Source organism: Cotesia typhae, unplaced genomic scaffold (assembly GCF_013202065.1).
Source record: "Cotesia typhae breed Kobodo isofemale line unplaced genomic scaffold, CoteBio_Ctyphae scaffold_121, whole genome shotgun sequence".
Classification (NCBI taxonomy): domain Eukaryota; kingdom Metazoa; phylum Arthropoda; class Insecta; order Hymenoptera; family Braconidae; genus Cotesia; species Cotesia typhae.
Genome location: NW_027423773.1, coordinates 2293889 through 2321576, shown reverse-complemented (window position 1 = coordinate 2321576; position 27688 = coordinate 2293889). Strand labels below are relative to the sequence as shown.

At 31.1% G+C, this 27688-nt stretch overlaps 1 non-coding gene across 1 annotated transcript; it reads left to right on the top strand.

Annotated features, from left to right (window-relative positions):
- Window positions 1–22272: 22272 nt before the first annotated feature.
- On the top strand, window positions 22273–22391 carry LOC141533975 (5S ribosomal RNA). Its single transcript, XR_012480360.1, has one exon. It is a non-coding gene; the product is annotated as a 5S ribosomal RNA (ribosomal RNA).
- The last annotated feature ends 5297 nt before the right edge of the window (window positions 22392–27688 follow it).

Genomic DNA, 27688 nt, shown 5'->3' with positions numbered 1-27688 from the left:
GGGTTTCATCTTGATTCTTCGCTGTTGTGGGTATCAGCGACTCCACTATAACAGAAGGTTTATTATGCCGTATAGTTTGAATTAACTTGATGGTAGGAGTTACACAATTTGCAAATGAAATAATATCACAATCATTCGTGACATCAAAGGCACACTGTGAAAAGTGCATAGTGAGCGGAATTATAACGTCACAAGTATAGAATATAGTTTTCTGAATTCTTTTTTTTTTTTGTAGTTACTCGAACTATGCTTTAGTTTAAGAAACTTTTGATGAATAGTTATATCGACTATATTTTGGCCGTAGGTTGTTACAGACGATGTCTCAGATAGCTCAACTAGAAGAGCCTTTGAGGCGTAACCAGAAGATCCAGGTTCGATTCCCGGTCGGAGCTGTCCGAATTATTTTTTCTATTTTCTGAGTTAAAGTCCATCAAGATGATTATTAAGCCCATATTTAACTAAAAATAGTTTAAGTAACTATTAAAGTTCAATATTATAAATAATTTTAGGTATAAGAACTTCAATTAAATAGTAGTAGTGCTATTTAACTAGATTTTCCTAATTCAGAAGACCAAATTTTTCTCTCAGTGTAACTAAGACATAAAAATTAATATCTATGGAATTCTTCATCGCAGTGGTTCAAAGCTAGTCTAGGAGATCAGTCAAGCCACAAACCACAACTATTTCAATTCAAGCAGCATAAATGTCTGCATATATTCCGAAGGACTTTTATCCATCCCTTTTAGATTATCAAGTGTCAGTTAACTAGATCATTTCTATCCTCCAATAATATATCTCTGCGTGCATAAATACGTCCCTGTATTCTTTATTCTCGACGATAGAGGACGTACGACTAAAACCATAGTACTGTAGATGAGGGTGAGGTCCAGAGACGTCGGTTGCTTTGTCGGGGATTACGGCTGTACGTCTACGTCTTCCAAGGATTGATGGCACGCCAAGAGTTATACGTGCTCTTTCGTCCGGCAGCAACTTGGATACTCCGTCGTGGATCTAACATTTATGGGGTATCTTTAAATCTCCGCTCTAAGGACTAACGGGAGCAGTTGGCAATCGAACGATTGTCTTCTCTCGGCTACTGATACTCCTTCATTTTTTATTTTTTTATTTTTACATAATAATGTGAGTTTTTGTGATCATCCGCATGCATAGTTTCAATACCTCTTTAAAATCTTTTTTGTTCCAACGATTCTGGCGACCATGAAAAGAATGTTGACTGAAATATTTTAGACATTAGTGTAGTATTTCAGATCTACCTTCTTGTAGAGCTCCACCTTCAAACATTCAAACATAGGTGGGTTTATTATAATATCAATCATCTTCTAATCATAGTCAGTGGTAATCATATCCGTGGTATTATATTACCACCATCGATTCACGATAAACTTTTTGCTGTCAATCAGTACACATCCGAACCGGTGTAAGCTTAGCGTAGTTAAGAGAATGAAATTGCACAGCTAATTACGTCTACTATTGATGCTACCAGTTGAAGAGTTGAGCCTTTGATATTTTAGCCGACGACAAGCATCAGATAAAACAGCAGTAGCTAAAGCATCAGCAATAGCAGTAGACGACGAGACTTACAATCAAGTTATTTTCTGTCTTTGTCCTGTCCTTTCTGGACGATGAGCCGATGGAATAATGGACGGCGAACAGCAAAGCAGCCTTTACAATGACGCTGATCGATTGGCAGTGGATGGAAGGCTGTCAATGTCTGCAAACGAATCCCAGAGCCGAGCCATAATACAAACTAAAGCCTTGACCCTGACTCACTCGATTTTTCGTCTCTCGACTTTCTTCGTTTTTAACTGGTTGTACAGCCATCTTTCTACAGCTACTGTTGCAGCAGCTTTAACACCAGCCTGCTGTCGTCTGTGTGCTTGTAAGATAGCTCTCTGGGCTTTGACTGTCTCTGTCCGTTTAGATAGGAATCTCAGCAGGCTTTAATGATGGGCTCGTGACTGACGGTTAGAAACGAGTATTGAGAATTGCGGCGGTAAGATTGAAGAAACCAAGAAGAGTCGTGTCACATCAACGGCGCCGCGAGATCTACGACTGCGTTCTTATACGAGAACGACAACGACTGTTGGCGATTCTTTTAGTTTTAGTGCGCAGCCGGGCCCTTCTCTGTTGTTGCCTGATGCCAATTCCATTCTCTGATCTCACTTCTGTCGACTCTTTCTCTCTCTCTCTCTCTCTCTTATTTCTTTCTTTACAAGACTAAGTGCAGATATCTGACACACCAGATTACCCGACGACTTACGACAACACTGAGAAATGTTGCACATTGGTAATCAATGCTGATGGATATCTGATTTTATATTCATTTTTCTTGTATGCACTTGTTGATTTTCAATTATAATTATTACCTATACTTATGTCTTAGATATTTGAGTTGATTAAACAAAGTTACTGATGGTAACAGATATTCACGTCACTGTACAATTTTATCTGCAAAAAAAATCTTTATTGAATTTCCTGTTAGCACTTAATACTGTTAATAGCCGTAATAAACTAACTCGAGCATCATGATAGTAAATGCGACAATGATATTCAACGAGTTTCAGATTTCAAGTTGTATCTAATTTGATCTTTCAAGTTACTAGACAAGTATCGATCGAGTGCCACCCAGTGAAATGTCTCTCTTGTCACTTTAGTGTCATACTTTCATTAGACTTTCTTTCTCTCTCAGTCACTCTCAGTCTCACTTTATGTATTCAACTCCGACCGTCTTTCATCGAAAATTTACATTCATCACAATGACACGTCGCGATATGATGTAATCCATTCGACATCTTCATCATTAATGTGTCGGCAAATTCTATAACTGCATACATGGTCGACAACCTTGATAACCACATATATATTTCCTTTCACTTTATTTTTCTCACTCATATAATCAACTTCTGAAGTCACCAAGTCTCTGTTTTAATCACTATTTGCATAGTAGTCAATTGATCATTTCTATTAACATTTATTGCACGCCTCATAAGACGAAACTTCAAATGCTTCTTAGTCTCCGGTTAAAAAGAATCTAAGTAACGGCTTTGAGGTGGCGCTGCAATCGTTCTAGACTTCTCAGCTGTCTACTAAGCTTCACATGTCAGTGATTAGTTGACGCTGAATCATAATTAATTCTAACAAACTTCTATACTATTTTTATTACAATGTAATTTAATGCAATCAATTAATTATTAATTGTAAAGACGTACTTTAATGACATTCATAATTATTTCTTAATATTTACTATAATTCTATGTACATAGATTGTAAAGTGAAATACACTAAAAAATATATAAAATTAACCAAATCAATTAAACATTCAATGTGGTTAAATTAAAATCCACTTTTTTTAATCATAAATCCTATAAAATATATATTAATAACATTCCAATGATAACAAAGTAAATTAACGTTTTGAGGCGTGCACTTTTAGATTTTCCAAACTTTAGATTTAATCTTTCGACACTATAAAATTTACAGTTATACACTTTGGTATGAGACATTAGCAATCTAAACCGCTCGGCTATTTGAAAAAAGTAACAAAATTAATCGACCTAATAGGAAATATATTAATCATTTTCAGGTGTACCAACACATTTTCTGTAGTTATAAAGTTAAACATATTCGCTTACAACTTAACAAACTATCGTTATTATACTGTATGTAAGTAAGATAGATGTTGATAATTAATAACTAGGTAGATTACAATTCATATAAATATTGTGGCACCTCCAATCAGCTCTCAGTAATAATAATTATTCCCACTATATATTAACTATGCTACACTATATGTATATACAACCCGTGCGATATAGTATACGGCGAGTACTATAATAAACGAGGGTCTTTTAGCTTGACAGCGTTGAAAGATAGACCTAATTCACGGTATCGCGTGTGGCTGACCTTTCCCTTCCATTCATATCCGCGCTATGGCTACTGAGACATAATTAATAATCTTGACATATGGCTTCCCTATAATACGTTGACGTAAACCAGTGAGACTTGACGTGAGACATTTCCTCGCAAGTAAATTACCGTCTTGTCATCAGTTAATAGACATAGTTTGTGCATACTCAGTCTCTGCACATTTATTTATATACACACACACACACACACACACACATTAAATTGATCTTCTGAGTTGTTCGTTATTATAGGTGTAACTACTATACTTATTTTCAGAAACTAGGTCTCATTTATAACTCAGTAGATGCTTATATAGCCAACTCATCATCATTAATCTTAGATCCGTAATAATTCAAGCTTCCCACTTGTCTTATATTTATGTACTCACGATCCGATAATCTATGGTGATACAACACTCAATGTATATAGATTTATTTATCATGATCTCAATACATACAAACATATCTTGTTAATGTGTTTGAAACTCAATCTGAATTAAGCAGAAGTTTTTACAGTCAACTAAGGTCTTGACGACTTCTCACATATTTGATGACTGCAGAATTATTTTGGCTTTCTAAAGCTGTAAGCTGAGAGAAAAGTGCATAGTTAGCTGAACGATTTTTTTTTAGCTACATTGAAAGAACAAGATCCTACTGGATATCATCTCAGATTATACTCAATGATATCTGTGGTGAAAAAAATTTTCAGATAGTAGCTAGTATAATCCAGATTATACTGGGTGATATCTGGATTATACTCATTATAATCTGGATTATACACATTATAATCTGGATTATACTCATTGTAATCTGGATTGTACTAGCTACTATCTGAATTTTTTTTCACTCAGTATAATCTGGGATGATATCCAGTGTCATCTTGTTCTTTCCGTGTAATACTATGCATTAGTTTAATTTAAGTAACTATTGATAAATAGTCATATCGAATATATTTTAATAAATATTCTTCTGTTATCGTGTTAAACAAAAAATTATTAGATGACTGAAAACTTGTTACGGACCATGTCTTAGATAGCTTAACTGAAAGAGCTCTTAGTGCATAACCAGAAGATCCGGGTTCGAATCCCCGTCCGAGCTGTTCGAATAATTTTTTCTGTTTTCTGAGTTAAAGTTAATCAAGATGACTTTTGAGCCCAGATTTAACTGAAAATTATTACAGTTTATATTTTTCCGTGTTAGGATTCAATATAATAAATAATTTTAGGTATAATGAATCTCAATTCAATAGCACTGATGCTATTTAACTAGATTTCCCTGGTTCTCTCATTGCATAAATGGTGTCAAAAAGATAAAAAGGTGTTAAATGTATTCAAAGTAATTGATGGTCGTAAAAACAAAACTTATATATTTATCTGCTCATGTATCTGTCGGTTAATATATAATTTATTTCATAAATAGCACGATTAATTATGAGAATGACAAGCAATGTAGAAGGATGCACAGAATAGATTATTGATTAATTATCATAAAGAATGAAGGACAAACGTTAAAAGCATTATGGATTATAGACGTGAGAAAGCTGTGAACAATCTACCGATGAGCGGATGTTGCCGTGGGCGCAGTCAGTCTAGCGTTCTAAATTACCTTCGATGAGTAGATCCGACAACAAAAGCGTGTGTTTTGCTTCTTCACTCCGGCCCCATTTATCTCTACAAGACACAATACGGCCCGGATTTGACACATCTATCAACGCACAATGCTCGACCCTGTTCATTCTATTCTTTAACTTTGCGCCCCCTAAAGGATACCTCCCAGTCTAATGCTTGCTTGATAATTTCTCTCTCTCTTACTCTCTACTTTTATCTATTTTTGCTATTCTCTCGTTCAGAGTTCTTCGCTCTATTTTCCCTTAAGAGTAAAAAATAACATAAAAAAAATTCTGTGTGAGCAATAATACACGGACATTCGTCATACTTGTATAATGTTGTAATTAATCTTGCCACGGGTCATTATTAACTTATTACAATGTCCTGGTGTTATTTATTTTCTTTTCATCTAACCTGTACTATTACAAGTATTTTTTACGGTACGATGACAAATTTGTTTTATCTTTCAGATTCAAACGAATTGTTAAATTATGATTAATTGCAAGGGATTAATTTTAAGTAATAATCGTTAAAATAGCTTTTATACACACTGAGATTAAAAGATTTTATAAAAAAAAAAAAAAAAATAAATCGTCTAGTCAACTCTAAAAGGAAAAAAAAATAATCAAGTCATTTTTTACAAAGTATTTTATGATTTGTTTTGAATTATTGGCGCCTATATTTCTTGCCACATACGCACGCAGTCTGAAAAAATCTAGTGATATGATTGGTTGATCTAATTTTAATTTGATCAAGTAGCCATAGTTTTCACGTGAGAGAAATGAGAAAAATTATTTTATTTTTGTACACGGAAAGAACAAGATGACACTGGATATCATCCCAGATTATACTCAGTGATATCTGTGGTGAAAAAATTTTCAGATAGTAGCTTGTATAATCCAGATTATACTGGGTGATATCTGGATTATATTCACTGATATTTGGATTATACTCAGTGATATCTGGATTATACTCATTGTAATCTGGATTATACTAGCTACTATCTGAAATTTTTTTTCACTCAGTATAATCTGGGATGATATCCAGTGTCATCTTGTTCTTTCCGTGTACTTGTGTATCATGGTGAATTTTAATAAACATTTACTAAAAAAAAAAAAATCTACGTAAACTAGGCTACTGATGGTGCAATATGGTTGTGATAGAGCCATTTGAAGACCACAAAATTGCTTAACCTTGACGTCTTGGGAGTAGAGCATGAGGTGTGCTTCGCGCTATGAGGTGTGCAAAAACCACTGCACAAATCATATTTTTGAATTTATTTGCAAAAATTTCTAAAATTACGACAAAGCATTTTGACATTAAAAGCACCTTGTCTCAATCTATTAATAATTCAGTAAATATTGAAATATACAAATGACATAAAATAATGACAAGGTGAGAATAAATTAATAATAAAAAATGTGTAATAGTTATAACTGTAAAATATACGTTTAAAAATAAGTTGTTATTTATACCAATCGTTTATACCGAGATTGTATAGATGTATCTACACATATACAACAGAATCATAAAAAGTATAATATAAGAGTTTTGCGCCAAAATCCATCAATTCATCCTCTAAGTGCTCGTTTGGCGTCCGGCAACAAAATCGCTGTGGCTAAGTTCATTTTATGAAGCTAGAATAGATTAATGCTCTCGTTTGTTCAGTAATGACGTCGATAAATTATCTTAATAGTCGGTACCCCCTTTAACTATAAATATATTCAACGGTTGTAAGCTCTTTGCCATAATATATGTTTGTTATTTTTTCTATAAATTTATACTTAATCTTTCACAAAATCAACTCGGATTACTACTTTTACTTAGAAATAGGTTTATCAACAAATATTAATAGTTTATAGCATTTTTATGTAAAAATTTAAAAAAATTACATTTTTTTCACTTAAAAAAAATCAATGTGTGTCCACATTTTCATCACTCAACTCAAGTGAAGTCTTAATTGTTGTGAGTCAAAAAAAAAAAATCCTTTTTTTTTTAAAGCTAATAAAATTTTTTATAAACACAATAATGGACTCTGGACGAATCCCAGAAAGTTTTCGGTATTATTTTGTATGTATGTACAGAGTCTTGAATATACATAAACACTAGCAGGATGTTAAGCTCAGTATTACTAAAAGCAATGTATCTTTCAACGCTATAAAATAGTTTGATAATACTTCTATCACCCTACGCAATTTTTACAACATTTAGAGAAGTATAGATGTATATATGAACATAGATATACATCAACAACATATATATATATATATATATATATATATATATATATATATATATATATATATATAAAAAGGTGCATCAGAGTTCAAACCAACTTCATGGAGTCGCAGTCGTCCAGCACACTGTAATAGCCGTGAGTTATTCACTTAATGCGGCCATTACAGGCTCCTCGATGGCGCTTTATCCTGATTTACTTGACAAGCATTTATTACACCTATTTGTGATATTAAATGACTTGTATTCGACTTGCTCATTTGCTTTTAGTGAGCAATATAATTTAAGAAATATTTCTTGAGTTTTTCAATTCAAATTATCCCCATAAAATATTAATCAAATCATTAATTTTGGGGAAATCATCTATTTCATAAGATTATTGCATCATCAAAATTGATCAGCTATAAATTTTCCATTAAAAAAAAATTTCTAATCACTTTACGGTGATTAATCTTTAATTAACCTCATATCATTGTAATTTATGATGTTTTTGTTTATGTGCAGTATTAAATGTCAATATATTTCTTACATCGATGTACATAAGAGGTTATCTCGATTTATTTGAATCTGTTTACAAATCATCAAATATATTTTCAAAAGAGGTCACTATCTAGCTAAAAAATTGATAAGATAAAACTTTAAATTAGAGATCTTATTACATTAAATTGAAAATTTATAAGTTTGATTATGTTACTACCCAATGTTTGGATGATATTTTTTTCTCTCCAACCATTTCTTCAAGTGGAACAGTTATTAATCAGCCGCCCAAGGCTATCTTCTTCATGGCCTGGCGGTAAGATGAAAGATGCCGACAGATCAACATATCGAGTCATGCATCAGTCTGTGACTTGAGTAAATAAGCCACATCTAGCATATGCCAGAACAGATTTCATTTTTGCTTCTCAATGTATAACAATAACACTGTCAAATTATATACAGATGGCATTTTTAACGTTTGACAAACCGGAAAATGTTTAGTTTTATCATAAAAACTGACGTATTATTTTAAAAATTATATTGCAGACAAATAGTGCTAATTTCTGGAAGTTAACGCGTTTATAGACGGGAGAAAAGTGCGTAGTTGGCTGAATTATAACGTTAAAAGTATATAAATATAGATTTTTGAACTATTTTTTTGTAGGTACTCGAACTATGCAATATTTTAAGTAACCATTGATAAATAGTTATATCGACTCTATTTTTGTAAATATTGTTGTGTTATCGTGTTAAACAAAAAATTATTAAATGACTGAAAGGTCGTTACAGACGATGTGTCAAATAGCTTAACTAAAAGATCCGGGTTCGATTCCCGGTCCGGGCTGTCCAAATTATTTTTTCTGTTTTCTGAGTTTAAGTTAATCAAGATGGCTATTAAGCGGATACTTAACTAAAATAACTTATAAAAACTTCAATTAAAGAGTGGTGATGATATTTAAATACTATAAAAAAAATCTGGAAACTCGGTTGACCCAAAAGCCTATCCCTGCAACTTCCCGCTAATTCCATATTGCACTTTTATGACGTTTTTGAGCTCTTAGAGCTCAAAAGTCTGATAGAAGTTTGATAAAACACTATTTTTTGAATTTTCAAACTTCAGTAACTTTTGAATGAATGAAAAATTTTTTTTCACGATTTTTTTGAGATTTTTCGAAATCTATCAGTCTGAATCAGTCAGAATCGTATTCAAAATCTGAATTTGGTTGAGCCCTTTCGAATGGCCTCAACCGCAATGAAATGAAGGTCAAACCGTTCAATTTTTGCAAAACGGAACAAAACGGAATAAAACCAATAACTTCCCGATTTTTGAAGATTTTCAATTTTCTTAGCGGGAAGTTAAAAAGTATAAGTCCTATCGCAATACATTTAGGCGTATAGCTTATACAGATGGCGCATTTAACATGGGTATAAGCTATACGCTCAAACGTATTGCGACAGGACATACTTTTTTTTCAGTAAATAAATTTTCCTAGTGCAGAAAACTATATTTTTCTCTCAGTGCATATGTCTAGCTATAACTAGAATAATATAAATATTAATGCACAAATTGTCCTCATATGCTGCTGTTAAATGGTTCAGCAAAATTTAGACGTGATGTCACAAAACCACGATGCCAAATTCTCATCATTTTGGTTGTAAGCTACAGCAAATGTTTCTACGAAGATATTTCAATACCAAAGTGTCGTTTAAGTTTCGCCATGATCAGTGATCAGTGATTTTACACAAACTTAAACGTAAAACTCTAATGGATTGTAAGGAATGGAGGAATCAAGTAATCGGTATAGGTATAATAGACGTAAACGAACCGCATTGTTTGTAGCAAAACATTCCCCTGTCGGCTGCCGCCGGAAACATTCATTACGGCGTGTCGCCTGCTGGAAATCGGTAACATATACATAACTATGTGTGGTCGGTTGAGTAGTATATTATGTATATTCCGTCTGTATGTGTACATATAAGGTATTTGTAGTGCAGTTAAATAAAGGAAGGGAGTGCCGACTTTTTTCGGAGAATTGGCAATTCGTATATTGGCTAAAAGAAGCCGGTCATTGTAACACATCTGAATTTATGGGATTCGCTGTCGGACCTGCACCTGATATATAAGTTTATACAATAAATTTATAAAATATCATAGTTACTTTAATATACAAACGTCTGCCTTTGAGGTTTTAAATTTAAATGTTTTGAGATTAAGATATTCTTTGTGTTATTAATCATTTACATTATAACACAAGTATCAAAAAGGTCTATGGAATCTTCTTGAGTTTATATATTATACATTTGAAAATATATGTAGTGTAAAATTTGATTTTTTTAATCTAAGTCAAGGTTTGATTTCTTCATTTGGGAAGGACGCCAAATAGAAAGATCCAATTAGGTTAACAACTAGTGGTGGATAATATAAAAAATAACGGAAAAATGGATGCATCCTTCGTGATATATCAAATGTTTTAATACGCCCGCATTCTAAAATTTTTAACTATAAATTATTTTAAATGATAGATCGTGTATAAATTTGATATAAAACATCATATGACCCTGATTAATTTTTAATTTATTTTTTATGGTACTAGACATTACACGCCTTCATTCTTTTGCTTTACATTTCGAAAAAATTAAAAATCCAGCAGATTATGGACGGTGTGGATTAAATTGCCATAACTTTTTCAAAAATTGACTTATCGAAACGTTTTTTGTTTCAAAATTTTTTTTATTGAATGTTCTTTTTGGGAAAAAATAAAAGAAAATTATTCAAACCTATTTTCATCGTTATTTTTTAGATTTTCCAAAAAAAATCCGAATTTCTCAATGATAAAAATTTTTTTTCTTTTTTCTTTCTTTTTAATAAAACTTTGACATTTTCTTTAAATATCCTGAAAATTTCAGAATGGTGTTTTTTCAATTTCTAAATTATTCAACAGCATACTATTTGGAATTTCACAAGTTTTTTCAATTTCAAACAATTTTTTTTAAGCACTAAAAAATCTAATTGATTTCACGAACAAACCATAGAAAGCTACTATATGTCTCAATATAAATTTATTATCCACCTGAAACGTGTATTTTCAAACTATAATTAAATGACATATTCGTTATAAAAGCATTACAATTTTAACTCAAGCTATTATAATCAACCGACTGCAATGTAAACAATTTAACTGAGACTTGAGTGAAAAATTTTGAAATTGCACATATAACATCGTAATATTAAAAATCACAATCATGAAAAATATATCTTGTTTTGCAATCAAGTGACCATGTATGTAGTTTAACTAAAAGGATAATAAAAATACATTTAGATAAAAAAAAAAAAAAAACCCAATTATTAGAAAGATTTATTATCCACTCGATTAGTACCATAAATAATAATAAATGTTATTGCTTTAAAACATAATTATTTCTTTATACTTTTTAATTGGCACACCTGTCAATTGTAATAATTAATAATCACAGTTATTGCATCAACGATCAGTAGAAGAGGATATATTATAAGAGAACTTGACAAGAAAGCTTAGTAAAAGAAAAGAAAAAAATAAAGACGGGTTACGAGAAATAAATAAAGGAGTATAGGCAAAAGATGAAAGCAAGATCGCGGACTTAAGACATTAATTTGCTCTTATCCGTACGAACAAAATGTCAGAGTGCCAGTTGATAATACGTGGTAGATAAATCAAGTACGTTGAAAAGATGACGGTGATAAATGTAAACACGTCTGCCAGGCGGCTACACTGGAGATAGTTACCACGATACACGGAGACCCCGCAGGTCATGACTGATGGCGATGTCATGAAATGGCGGTATCATAATAATTCATGAGTACCACAGTACCCGGTTTAATCGTTGATTAATGAAACAACGGCATCTTTGTGATTCGTTTTTATTTTTATTATTTATTTATTTTGCCTTATAGCTTATAGATGTATCTCGTTTTACTTTTATTAAGATGATATATACATATATATTGTACATACGTTTGATCTTTATGTATTACTAAATAGCCTTCACTAATAGGAAAATCGAATTTTCTGAATTAGGAAAATTTAGTTGAATAGCGTCACTACTATTTAATTGAAGTTCATTATACCGAAAATTATTTATTATATTGAACCCCAATAGTTACTTAAACTATTTTTAGTTAAATATTGGCTTAATAGTCATTTTGATTAATTTTAATTCAGAAAACAGAAAAAATAATTCGGACGGCCCGGATCAGGAATCGAACCCGGTCCTTTTGAGTACTGACCAAAGGTTCTTCCAGTTAAGCTATCTGAGACGTTGTCCGTATCAACCTTCGAGTGACCTAATAATTTTTTGTTATATTTTAATGCTTGTAATGTTATAATCCAGCTAACTATTCACATAAATGTAACAAATGACAAATCTAATTGACATACATTAAAACATAACGGATTTTAGTCATTAACAGCTTGTTATTTTATTTATACTTTTATAAATGGGTCCTAATATATCAAGTGCCTTGATCGTTGTTTTTATTATTATTCCTAGTCCATGTATATGTATGGTTGTAAGTTGCAACGTCGAATCTAAGAGAAAGTGTATATAAAATGTACGGTTTTATCCATGTATTTATACGCAATTATATATAAATAGTACATGGCTGTATAAAACGCAGAAAGCACATCAGCGCAACTGCGTGCCTACCGGTAATCACGCCGAAGAATAAAGTTATTCAAGAACATAAATAACCAGAGTGCCTGAAATAAGGCATTAATTTATGTTATTTATCGCCCATTACGTGGTAGAGAAACATTCGTGCTGGGTTAATAATTTATCATTCATGGCACGCATCTACATCCTAAACTGTCGTTTTTCCCCAGCTCTATATATCTGGATATATATTTACTAATTTTTAGTATATTATTGTTCTTTTCACGGTTGTAATTAGTATATAGAGCGCGTTTTAAATTTATCCATATAATTTATATACTGTATACGTATATATAAATACATTCTATGAGTACGTAACAATTATTTCTAAGTGACAACTTTACAAGCAGTGATATTTTAAAATAACTTTTCATAATTTATTTAACCACTCAAACAGAATGCGAACTTTAACGTTTATTAATTATCACTGTAATAAATATTTATGTTTTTTTTTTTTAATCAGATGAAACAATAACTAATTTTAATGAGGAAAATTAAAGTCACTAAGCACTGCACGGAAAAATAAAGAATGAAATATAGATTTAAAAAATTTACACACAATATCTTTTACTAAATTTGCAAGTAAGGATTCAAGATAGGTTTCCATGTTTTGGTTTATAAGGTACCCGTGGGTAATAAGGCCTAAGTGATAGAAATGCTATTTAAGCGTAAATAAAATTTTGCGATGAGCATATTATTTAAAGAAATTTTTATAATTTAATTTTGTATCATCAGATCTTGATAAGATTTAGTGCATTTTGATCCTGTGATACCACTATTATTTTTAAAATTTATTTAAAAAGTACCCAAACTATATAAAGCCAAAGTTTTTTATTCAAAATAGTGGCTGTAGATTATTAATATTATTTAATTAAAATATAAAAAATTTTATAATTGCAATTTTTAGTTTAAGAGGTCAGATGTTTTTTATTAGAGAAAAATATTATGTGTAATATGAACATACGGTCAAAAATTAACTACCTCGTTGAAAAACTTTTCTACGACGCAAGCCATAAATAAAATGGCTTAAGAAGCGACAACGAAGAATAAAAAGTTTATTGTTGACAACTGGTCGGTTAGCCGATGCTAATTGCACATTGTGAAGTCATTTTACAAGCGTTACCACAAAAGGTAAGTAATAGATGTGGTAAAAGCAACAAGAAAAAGCATATTAGAAAGAAACGGAATTTATAAACTCACGTTAGAGGAAAAGATGGAGAAACGTTTAAAATCTGTAGAGAAAGAAAATATAGTCTGTTTGCAAGGCCGTGGTCCACGAACTGAGAAATTTATCGTCCGGAAGGACGGGAGAAAAATAACGGCGATATTTATGTATCCGAATGTCTTTTCTTCTTCATCACTGGCTTTTGCCTGGTGCAAAGAAGTAAAAGGCAAAAGTACCCAATTCATAGCATATTGGGACCCAAGGATATAGTTTATGCTTGTATAAGGGCTGTTGAGCATAGAATTACTGAGCTACTAGGCCTGTTGGCATTTATACTTGACTGGTGCACAGAAGAGAATATATTTTATCTATCTATAGGATACCAGTTCTAACTTTCGACTCTCTGTGGGTAAACCAATATTTCAAGCTGAAGCGGAACCAAGATTGAGGCTAGGAAGCAAAGGAGGCTGCTGACCGCTGTAAAGATAAATTTGTTCCGCAATTGAGCCGGGCAGTCCACAATAAATCTTTCTCTATTAACCTTACATGCATGTATGTGCCTATATCATCTGTTTTCTTTTACTCATTTTTTTTTTATGTCAAAGATTCACTTTTATATTAAAAGAAAATAACGTTGAAAAATGCCTTCTTTTTATGGATACAAACAGCGCATTTGATAGATTTCTATCCGAAAAATTGCGGGTAAATTTAACTGTAACAATAAACTATAGAAAAATAGACAATTTTTAACTTTTATGTGTATTTATTTTTTATTCAGTATCATAATTACTTGCAATCTGATGCATTTTACGGCAATTGGTAGTTTTTTAAGCACGAAAAATTTTATGAAGAGTCAAAAATCAATCGGTTGAAAAATACTTTTGTTAAATTTTTTGAGTAAATAGATAAAATATCTTATTTTTAATTTTTAATGCATTAAAATTTGGTTTGTGTAAGAGTGTGTTTATACAAATGTTCTCGAAAGATAATTTAAAATATGTAACTTCAAAAGTTGAAAAAACTGAATGGGCCTTAAGGTAGTTGTCGTGCTACAATATTTTTAAAGATATAAGCTCATCCTGATGTCACCCTCATCGAGACCTTTCATTTGAGTACCCACATGCATTTTTATATATTTTATATATATATATATATATATATATATATATATATATATATATATATATATATATATATATATATATATATATATATATATGATATTTCTGATATTTATGAAATATATAAAATATATAAAAAATTCATGTGGGTATCCAAATGAAAGGTCTCGATAAGGGTAACATCAGGATGAGCTTATATCTTTAAAAATACCATTAGGTGATGAGATAAAGTGTAATTTTATAATTTTAGATATTTTTAAAGATATAAAGAGAATTTATCTCGGGTTTTATTAACCATGACAACTACCTTAAAAATGTTTTCCTAAAACGTGAAAAAGTGAAATATTTCCATAGAAGGCCCAATAGAATTCGTCGGTTTTTTTGCACACTCTAATGAATATTCTTGTCAAAAATAAAAATATTTATCTAGCATATTTCCTAAACGTTAAAAATTATAAATGTATTAACAACACAATAGATTAATAAATAATAAAACTTCTGACGATTATAAATTATAATACCTTTCCTATTATCTAAAGATCATAGATTTATGATGTGACAAAAGTATAAAGCCCTAGGTGTTAAAGCTGTCAAGTTATTATTAGCATTGAATGCATACAAAACAGCAGTTTCTTAAAAGTCTAAACTCTAAACACACTGCAGTGCTATGTATATGCTATAGAAATACACGCTTATATGATACACTGTATACCTGACATGTTTGAGACCTGAACCTCTAGTCATTCTGGCGAGGTATAGCTTGTAGGCTTACCACCTCACTTGAGGTTGTTGAAACGTGGAACAAGGGGACACAAGACACTGCGAATAATGTATATTGTACATTGGGTACACATATATTGTACAGGTATAGAATAAAAGAGACCTGTGCTCCAGCTGTGTATTTATTAGCCTCAAGAAACCCTCAATCTTATGCCATTGTCATACAACTGACAGCTTGTCTAAACACTTAAAATTTAAACTTTCTATTTCGATACCGGCATCTATTGTATCATGCTCGGTTTTTTATCACAATAGGATGAAAAACCGCGTCATAATAAATTAGCTTTCTCACTGACAGTTGGGCGACTAGGCACTCCAATAATCTAAGAATATATTAATATTTCAATACATTGATGACCTACATTTGATACGCTTCAATTAGTTTCAATAATTCTTCATGGAATTTATACATTCAATTCAAATACAAATACGGATATATTATTTTCGAATAAAATAATTTATTTTATCTTTTTGTGACTATTGTCCGTATAATAAACATTTTTATTTATGTTATTGTTTACGTTGTATAAAATAAAAAATGTTCCCAAATATAAGAAATTGAAATGAATAAAAATGCATGTTATGTAGATTTAAAAATCTATAATCAATTAACAAATAAAATAAAAACATTGATGTATTCTAATAAATTGTTAAAAAAGAAGGATAGTAATTGGATAAGAACTAATAATTATAATTAACAACCCTGCAGTCACTTTGTGACTGCCATGATTTGTGAAAATAGATAAATAAAATTTTTCTTTATCAAATAATAACTTTTGTTTAATTACATTGTACTTTCTTAACTATTGACGTTTTTAAAGATATAAGCTCATCACAATGTTACACTCATCAAGAGCTTTCATTTGAATACTCGCATGCATTTTGATATATTTTTCATATATACATATATATAATATATATAAATATATAAAATATATGAAAAATTGATGTGAATACTCAAATGAAAGGTCTCGATGAGTGTAATATTGAGGTGAGCTTATATCTTTAAAAATGTCGATAATTCACGAGATACAAGGTCATTTCTTAATAATGTATCTAGAGAGAGTATTTTCGAATGCAGTCTAAATACTTATCATAATAAATTGACTATCGGTAAGAATGATATGAAACCTCGAAAAGGCACAAATTGAAGACCTTTGCAATGACACTTAATTTCACTAAAAAAAAATTAAGAAAACGGTTGACCCTAAAGGCAATCCCTGCAACTTCCCGCTAAGTCCATATTTAAACACTCAACATTTCACTTATTTTATTTTTGAGCTCCTCGAGCCCAAAAATATATTTAAATCAAGTAAATAATTTTGAAGAATTTTGTCTTCTTGATTTGAGTAGAAAAATTTTTAAACTAAGAAATTTAGAAGATAATGAAACTCTTCAAAATTATTTTCTTGGATTAAAAATTTTTCTTATGATTCAAGTTAATTTTTTTTTCTGTGTTGGACCTCAAAACGTTGAGTTCTGATGTGTAAAACCAATAACTTCCCGATTTTTTAAAATTTTTAACGTTTTAGTTAAAAGTACGAATTTGAAATTCATTTCAAATAAATTCTTTCTATTACCTGCTTTTAACTATGACATATGATAGCAAAATCAGGTGAAAATTCCATCAGGAGTACTAATGCAATAATTAGATTTCTAACGAAATCTACCAAAAAAAAAAAAAAAAAAAAAAGTCAGAAAACATATTTTGATGATATTCTTTATGATAAATTAATGACTATTTATAATAGGTAAAGTTGTATCGGTTTTTTGAGGTAACGAGCTGTCTTATATGAAAGGGTAATTGCATCCTTCTACTGTAGGGGCGGAAGGTAATTAGTAGCGTCAAGAGAACAGTTATGCCGAGCAATAGATACGGGAACAATGGACAGCCGGGACTGTCATGACAGGAATATGGGACGTGAGTCTGGATGAGTAAAATGGAAGAGTAGAAATGAGCAAGCAGGCAGGTTACCAACAAGAGAGAAAGATAAAGAGAGAAAGTAAGTGAGTGAGTATGATGAATGAACGCACGGCTGTCGAGCGGCCATTGCTGTGCCGATGATGGATGGTCACCATTCCTGTCTCTAATTATTTCATACTTTGCAATCGGAACGATAATCCATCCACGTTGATGATGGCTACGACCTGTCACTGATAAATCATCAAGCCGCGTCACGATCACGACAGTCGTTACGTGTTAAACTTTCAATGCCACTCCTCTTTCTCTTTCTTCTTTGTGTGCCATCATCTTTTTAGATCATTAACTGTACAATGTAACATATTCTTTGTCATACGTTTTTTTTTTTCATTCAACTGTCTACTCTCTCAATTCTATGGACATATGCTCATCGTTCATCATTCCAAATACTTCCGATTTTAATATACGTACAACACTTGTTTTAGTACTCTCGATGTTTGTTAAATTGATTTTTTTTTTTTTTTTTTACTAATTATCCTTTAAGTGATCATTTTCTGCCTTTAAATTACATTTCCGACCCAAAACTCCATTTTTCAACGTCATTTAATTTTACCTAAGCAAGGGCGTTTCTTCCGCAGAAACAACCTGTAATTTCAGTTTTGTTCATTGTTCATGATTAGCTACAGTATGACAGTAGTTACCTTATGGTTTTTCAAGTTGTTAAATCCAACAGGTTTTTCTTCAAGTAGTCTTTACAGAAAAAAAATTTTAGACAAATAAAATGCTAGAACGATAACAGCCTATTTAACTTTGTCATCACTGTAAAATTTTGCTAGATGTAGGCACACTGATGATAAAAAATATTTGGCGTAGAAAAGTTTGTTTTTGTAGTCATAATAACGTTTAAATGTTGTTTTTCTAAGTCAATAATTTTTTCTTTTTGATAAATCGAAACGAATACAATTGTACGTTATATTTATCAACTTTTACGATTATTAAATGTAGAAAATTATCCAAAAAGGTTCGAAAAATCCAAAAGTGCACGCCTCATAATCTCATTTTTCATAATAAAATTGATTAACATAAAATCCAAATACTTTTGAATTTTTCGCGCCATTTTCCATCTAGTAGAGTGAAGTACTACATGTGTTGTAAACGAATCTTATTTATATAGATATAGACATACAAACGATAAGTCGATTTTAGTTTATGGCTAATTATAATTAAACGACATTAAATTAGACTGTGATCTTTGAAAGGACTTAGTTTTGAATAATACTGAAGCATATAAAAAAAAATGGACTTGATTAGTTAAGTTTTTCGGTAGTTATTGTGTCTACACCAGTTTCCATACATTCATCAGACACACGGACGTCTACGGAATAATTTTTTAAACAGTTTTTTATTTATTTAAAAAGCAAAATGTCTTTTAAAAATGTCACTAGTGTTTTTCCGTGACATTTATGTGTAAATATTATTATACAAGTGCGATATAAAATAAATAGATACAATTTTAATTAAAAAAATCACTTGATTTTTGTAGACGAGCGTAGATCCGCTCCGCTTATGAGACGTGCAATAAAGAAAATTAATTTTTCTTGCATGTTCATGGAAGTTTTTTCATAAAAAAAATCCCAATCCAGTAAACTTAAAAATAAAATTTAATAAATAATAATTTATTTTTATTTAAAAATTATTTTAAACATTAAATATCCACTCCAAAACTTTTCATAACAAAAATAAAAGCCGATATATATTAAAAATTTTTGAATGAAATTAAAATTTATCGAATGTTCTTAAATTAAGTGTTGTGACACTATTACCCGTATCAACTTAGAGGATCTAAATTTTAAAAATAACTTTTTGAAAGCGTAGTCGATATTTATTTAACCATAAATTTTTTTGACTTAGCTTACAACAGATTTTCTATTTTAGTAAGATGATTTGAATTTTCTCGTAAATTAGTAACACAAGATCGTATCAGTAGTAAATAATTGTTATTGTTTAGCTATTGATTTAAATCTTAATAGTACGCCCGTAACCATAAAACCATTGTCTAGTCCGTTAACTAGTTAGGAGGAACATTTATTCTCACTTCCTGCGGCGAATAGTCAGCATCGTCATCATCTCAACCCAGCAGGTCTCAACCAAATAATCTTACAACTACTATTACTATACTACCACTCCTCGACAGGTCAGTAATTTAAATGATGAGGCTAAAGCATACCGCCGTACAAACAATCGATGCCGACGTGTCTAATTGAACTGGGTACCGCGATCTCCCGGCCATTTACCATCAATTCTCTCGTTTCATCTTTCGTCGTCGGCATTTAATAAATAGACTTGGTTCTATTGAGGCAATTTTAGTAACTTTGGATCCATCAAAAGACACCACCGTGTTATTATCCTGTAAAAGGTCTCAACTTTTACGACACGGTTCTATTTATTTTATTATTTTTTAAGGCGCCAACTATAACTGTCTGGGTTTCTTATTACCCGGCTTTTTTTTAGCCTTGACTCAAGCAAGAAGTTGCTGTTTAGTCGAAAATAATGGAATAGTATTTAAATTTAATGAAATCAATGAAAAATTTTGAAAATTCAAAAGTGCACGCCTCATAACGCTCATTTAATGAAAAAAAAAAAAAATAATAAATCGTATTACTGACTGATTTCTATTAAACGGCAATTAAACACACTGTGTTGTAAAATTATTTGTTTCATTAGTGATGCCAAATAACCGTATTTCCATTTTTCTGTAGTCATTTAACATTAGCTGGTAAAGAAAGCCACCATGTTTTTACTGTAATCTGTGCTCAAGATGACTAATATTTCATCTTGTTGACTAAGGTATTTTTGTTTGAAAATAAATTATTGTAGTAATTATTTAAATATTTCATACCCAAGTATGAAAATATAAATTTGGTAGTGTTGAAAGAACAAAGCTAAACTTTGGAAAATCTAAAAGTGCACACCTCATAACGCTCATTTAATTTCAAGAAAGGAATAAGTTGTATTACTGACTTATTCGTATTAAATGGACAATTCAACAAACTCTGCTTTAATTATAGATTCAAATATTTCGCGCTGTTTTCATCTAAGATGAGAAAAATAGGGCGCAAGCGTACCGCTGAACAGATGACCAAGCGCCCATGCATTGCTTAAGGCTAGTTTCTATTTACATACACATAGATATACCAACAGCCAGTCGATTTTTAGTTTTTCATTAATTACAAATAAACGACAACGAATTTTACAGCCATATTCAATCCGAAACCACTTCTAGTAATTCTGAAGCTTAAAAAAAAAAATAGTTCCGATACCTCAAGTTTTTCGTAAGTTATCGTGACTACAGATAAATGGATGGGATACATACAGACTAACTGACGTCCATGGAAAATTTTTTTAATCATTTCTTTTTTTCATTTAATAGAATAAACGTTCGTTAACCATATAAATTGGGTTGACTAAGGTATTTTTCTGTATATATATGTACTCATGTCATCACATAAGTCCAAAATGAATTTGATAGAAGTTTTTGAAGTTCGAAAGACGGCTCGACTTTCGTTAGTTGAAAGCAAAGACTTATGAGGCGTGCAATTAATTGGTAAATTATTATTAATGTTTAAATGATAAAATAAAAATATATATTTTGAGAAATGAATAAGAGATGATAACTCTTGATGTGTTATGCAGATGCATGAAGGAATGACATGACACTAATATATAAAATATATGGAGCTACGTAAAATCTTCTACCCTCGATTTATCCTGCCGTTACTATGTATACTCATAAATCACTTTACTGTTTTCATTCTACGTATAACACGGGTAGAATATGAATGGGAGAAACACAGTTGATTCCCCATAAATTTTATCCAAAATATCCCGTAAGGGTGTGCAATGCTTCCAACATCAAAATTATTAATTACTATGACGAAATAAAATTGAATAATCTCTTAAATCACGAAGATAAATGATTTCTTTTATACACACAGATATATATCGAATAATAAATATTTATTTGAACAAACTTTAATAAGAAACTGTGAGGAATTATAGCGATGACAAAGTTTAATATATCCTAATCTCTATCAATTAATTTTACGTCTGGATATTAATAAATCTTGTTATGAAAAAAAAATGAATTGAATTGTATTTGATCTACTAGGTAGAGGATAATTTGTTATTATCTTTAGGAAAAAATTTAGACATTTATGTCCAATCCTAAAATTTTCTGCTGTTGCGACATATAACACAGGTTCTTATTGGATTTTTTTTAATTTATTTAATAATATAATAATCTACATGCTTATCGAACACTTGATATAGAAACTCATTTACAAAGTTCTTCGTCAACGGCCATATCATGCTGAAAAAACCAGTTCTCGTCTGATCACTGAAGTTAAGCAGCATTGAGCGTGGTTAGTACTTGGATGGGTGACCGCTTGGGAACACCACGTGCTGTTGGCATTCCTTTTTGCCTTTTTTCATGGTATATTTTTTTAAACAGACTATTAATACTAAAAAATAATTTTTTTAAGCTATCGCTTAAAATTTGAGAGACTTTGTGAAGAATTATGCCTGATAAAATTATTTTAAGCAGTTCTAAAATCAGCTACTGATAAATAAATGATCTTATGATATGAGATTCAATGTAATTGTGTATAACTTACTTGATCTCTACATAACTAAGACTTACGTAGTTACTCGTCAGAAGGATCCTGATAGACTAACGCTTAAGGAGTACAAAGATTCTTTTCGTCTCGTTATTGATGGGATTATAAAAATTTATGGAAATGTTATTTGAAATAGTTGACAAAATATTGCATATACAAAAAAGGGAAAGTAGTGAAGTAAAGTATTTAAAGTCGAAACAGATGCTGGCCCGAGTCCCAGAGTTGCGAGGAAACAAGAGGCTGCATTTATGTCCTCAACGGCTGGAGAATCATAAAAGTAGGTACTCGAAACGGGCATGCATAAGATACAAAAGATGGTTGTTTAGGCGGAAATATAGTAATTCTATCGAAAGTTATTTTGTTTCAAAACTCTGGATAAATTTATTCCTTATGATTATTATATGCCAATTCAATTGTTTTTACATTTTCTATATTCATTTTTTTCTCATTTTAGGATTTTTTATTCTTGAATATAATTTACAAGATTTTCTTAATTGAACTTATCGCAAAATTTTGAACCCTTATCATTAAAATTGTCTCATTGAAAGAAAAGTGCATAGTTAGTTGAATAAAGTAATAAACTACACAGAAAAAAAAAATGTTCTTGATTTAAGGAAATTTTACTTAATTCAAGAATTTTTCGTTTTGATTCAAGACAATTACTCTCTTCAAAATTATTTTCTTGGTTCAAGAATTTTTCTCTCGAATCAAGTTAATTTTTTTTTCAGTGTAGCTACTGCGGTTCAATATAATTAATAATTTTAGGCAAAAGAACTTCAATTAAAAAGTAGTGATGCTATGTAACTAGATTTTCGTAATTTACAGAACCAGATTTTTCTCTCAGTGTATGTGATAATATGTTCATCCACACTGATACGAATTGATCCATGTATAAGTAAGTGTGTCTGGGAGCGTTGTCAAAGTGACGACATAGTGAAAATAGTAAATGCCATCTCAAATTGCTGGGGTGAATGCAGAAATCATGTAAACTCCGCTCGTAAAGCAGTGTTTGTGTGCGGGCGTGTCGATTCCCCTTTCCTCACGTACAAAATCACCCGAATATATGAATGTGTATTCACATATATGGGTAGAGAAACAACTACGTGAGGGATAGCTTGAAAATAGACGCCCGAGAGCTATAAACCGTACAGCAAGAATAGGAAGTAAAAGAACGAAAGTAAAAGAGTACTATGCGCGTCGCACATTGGTGTTTTCTAGCTGATGTCCGTCCTACCCCTCTGTTTCGCTGGCTTGCTATATATGTTTTTTTACGTGTACTGAAAGTTACGAGGCCGTAATTTCCGAACGTTCTTTTATCTCCCTTTAGCCCACCGTATACTACTAATACATTCTGCAGAATGTTGATCCTGACGTCGTTACTTGACAGTCATGCCTGATAGGTGACACTGAAATGCCTCTCTTAAATATATATAAATATGGTCAAACTACCCCTACATTAAGATACTCACTCAATTGTCATAGGATCCTTTGGACTTATAAGTTGGATTTATGCTAATGGACGAACTTGAAAAACCTTTTTGTAAACCAGTATTATACATTAATGGATCACTTCTATGTATATGTATATGGCAGTGTAAAATTATACTCATTATTTACCATTTTCGTTCGTGAATCCGAGTATCAGGGTGAGTGATTAGACGAGGTAGATGGTAAGATTCTAAATCACCGCACTGAGAGAAAAATCTGGTTCTCTCAAGTACGAAAATCTAGTTAAATACCATCACTACTATTTAATTGAAGTTCTTGTACTTAAAATTATTTATTAAATTAAACCTCAATGGATAAGGTAAAAGCCTTCATTATTGACACTACCAGAGTGATCATGAATTTTTGAATTTTTTTTATCGTCTTTCAAATCAATATTGTCAACTTTTTTTTATAGGACACCTTAATCATTGTTTTAGCTTACATAATTTAATCAATAAATTTAATAATTATTATTTCAACTTAAAACTGTCAAAGACGTTGAACAAATTTGAAATAAACCAAAACGATCATCTTTCCTAATTGATTTTAGATTCAAATTACCCTAACTGACATTTTTATCTATATCATAAAATCATGTGATTGTTAATATTTCAAAGACCTAAAAAATGTTGTCAATGTATACTTTGGTTTATCATCTAAAATATTTTAAAGTATATATGTTTGCTTATTGCTATCATCTACTATAGAGTGTCATACATCATTCGAACCAGACAATAACGTATTTATTAGTTAAAGGGGATGTAATCTATAGAGCTGTCCGTTAACCCTTAGAAATATTTATGACCTGTAAAAGCACCCTACACATAAATTATAGAATATAAATCATGTATGTGTGTGAGTTTGAAAAATTCAAGTTTACATTGAAGAAAAAAAGGTTAAAACGTACGATTTTGATATGCTATATTTTGTATGATCTTTTTAATATATATGAAACTTAATATGTACTTTGACAGAGCTTCTATAATTGTATGTCATGTTGGATTCGTATACATGGAATTTTGTGGTCATTAATCAACCAAACGTAGATGGATATTTCGAGGGATATTATGAAAAATGGACGAATCATAGTTAATGGTGTTCTTATTTCATACACTACGCTCTAGATTATTATATTAATGGTTAGTCGCATTGCATTGATTGATCGATAAATGAATGAAAATTAATAAATTAAAGTTAAGTATATTATATAAACCTTTGGAACAGATACCTTCCGGCAATGTTTTAGAGCGTATTTTGTGTCAATCACAAAAATAATGCCAATGATTTATTCATGTACAAGACGTCATACGTACGTAAGATATAATTTATCTGAAAAGTACAAGCTGTATAAAGAACAAATGAATTTTAAGTTACTCACTTCGATCAACCGATGCAACTATTTATCGAGCTGTCAAACTCAGATTACTCACTTAACGTGCAGTTACTTAACTTTCTTCGATTCTTAATGGAATGTCAGTACAATACCTCCTCTAGGCATTTTACAGCTTGTTTTTCGAACATTTTATTCACAAACTTTTGTATAAATTTAATGCCAAGATATAAGGCCTTATTACCTTCGGGTAATAAGGCCTAAGTGATAGAAATGCTATTTAAAATAACCGCTTCCGCTAAAGACTTCTCTAGTAGAAGCGCCTAGCATAGAAATGTCGCTACAAGTTTATAGAGTCCCGATACAACGTTCCTTGTCTTCTATATTTCATCATCCTAAATATGCTAAAGTAGCGCAGAAGAATTCCTAAAAAACGATTTGAGTAAATGGGAAACATTTTTTATAATTTTATATTTAATAATTTAAAATCATTGTTCTAATTTTTATCAACATCTTAAAAAGTATTGTTGCTCAATTTAAGTGATGATTGATCTCTAATACCAATTTTATCAAGTGTAGTATAACTATTTCCAGTATGTTTAACCCGCAGGCCTTATATTACCCTACCGTAGTAAAATAAGGCTTATTCGCAAGGTTTTTGAAAAAATTTAATTTTGTGTTTGTTTATGGTGAAAATTACCATTACTCCATTACATTTTATGGCTAATGTATTAATTTAAAAATTAATGATACATTGCAATAATTAAATGCAATATTTTCGATTTTTTTCAAAATCTCCCTTAGCTAGGCCTTGTGACGTATGCTTACGTATGAAGATTCGCTTACAGTCCGTCTTCCTATCTTCGCACTTTTTTTAGTTTCTTCCAGAATTTTTTTTTTTTTTTTTTTTTTTTTTCACGGTTAATTCTTTAAAATTACATGCGTGACATACATGAATGCATTTATGTGTAAATATAATATATATAGGTGTGTATGTATATTCTGTAAATGTACAAACATAAATAATGTGTGGGCAATTTTCCATGTAATTGATGGTCTCCTAGTATAATAGTGAGTGAACAGAGCCGCTTGGGTTCGGATGTTAGCTGGAGCACCCCGCAGGGCGTAAACTCAACAATGCCTTCGTCACGGCACGCATTGTTTGCCTCGACCAAGAGTTCACTAGGTTGATTTACCGCGTACTGGGACGACTCAACGTCGAGTTTAGTCAGAACTAACCGCGCTCTGGGTGTGCATTTATATAATACTCAGCTGCGCTCTGTAAACCTCCAGTGCTATACGGGCGGTACGGAGAATCTCTATCGTGTATTCTGTGTTGATTCAGCCACACAAAGAACATGTTCGGAAATTTTCTGATGAGATTTCTCTGGCACTGTCGCTGGTACTGATGCATAAATCTATTTGACTGGTCATAAATCGTAATCAATGTACGCACTCATAAGAACTTGATCATTAAAAGTTGTTGACTTTGAATCGTAAAATTGGATTGTTGAGCCCATATTTAACTAAAAATAGTTTAAGTAACTCTCTATTGGAGTTCAATATAATAAATAATTTTGGGTATAGTTAATTAAATTGTGGTGATAAAAATAGACAAAATAAATGAAATTTTTTTAAGATAATAAAAAAGAATAATGATTAAACAGAATTTTTTGATTTACTATCTATATGATATAGTTATAATGACATATTATTCCAAAAAATATTGGCAATAAAAAAAGAAAATATAAAAAACGTATGGCTAGCAAATAGATTCCCCAGAAAGGTATTAGAAGGATTATTAACAGTAGTTATAAAGGGTTGGTGAAAGATGAGAGTGCTGTATAATTATCCGAAGGTTTTGGCCACAACCCATAGCGACGAGGGTGACGTGTTTATGTGGCGCCGAATACAAGCCACTTCAAAATAAATAATATATATTACACAAAAGATGGTCAGGGATGATATATATTTGTATAAAGCATTATTTTTATTCTTTATTTATTATTTTCATTCTATTGCTTTTTTATCTGATTGTTAACCGCATGTCAATTGTTATAACTTATGACACACAAAATGACGTGTCGATATCATCTATGTTGGGGGAACCCCTACGAGACTTACGTGTGTTAGAGAGCATTGATAAATGGATTTATATTATGAATTCCCATCGTAAAGTAACAATAACGTATTATAGGGAGGATCAAGAATAAAGCTCGATATATAGCTGTCAGATTGATGGCTATGAAGAACGCTGATAGGATAGTCAGTGT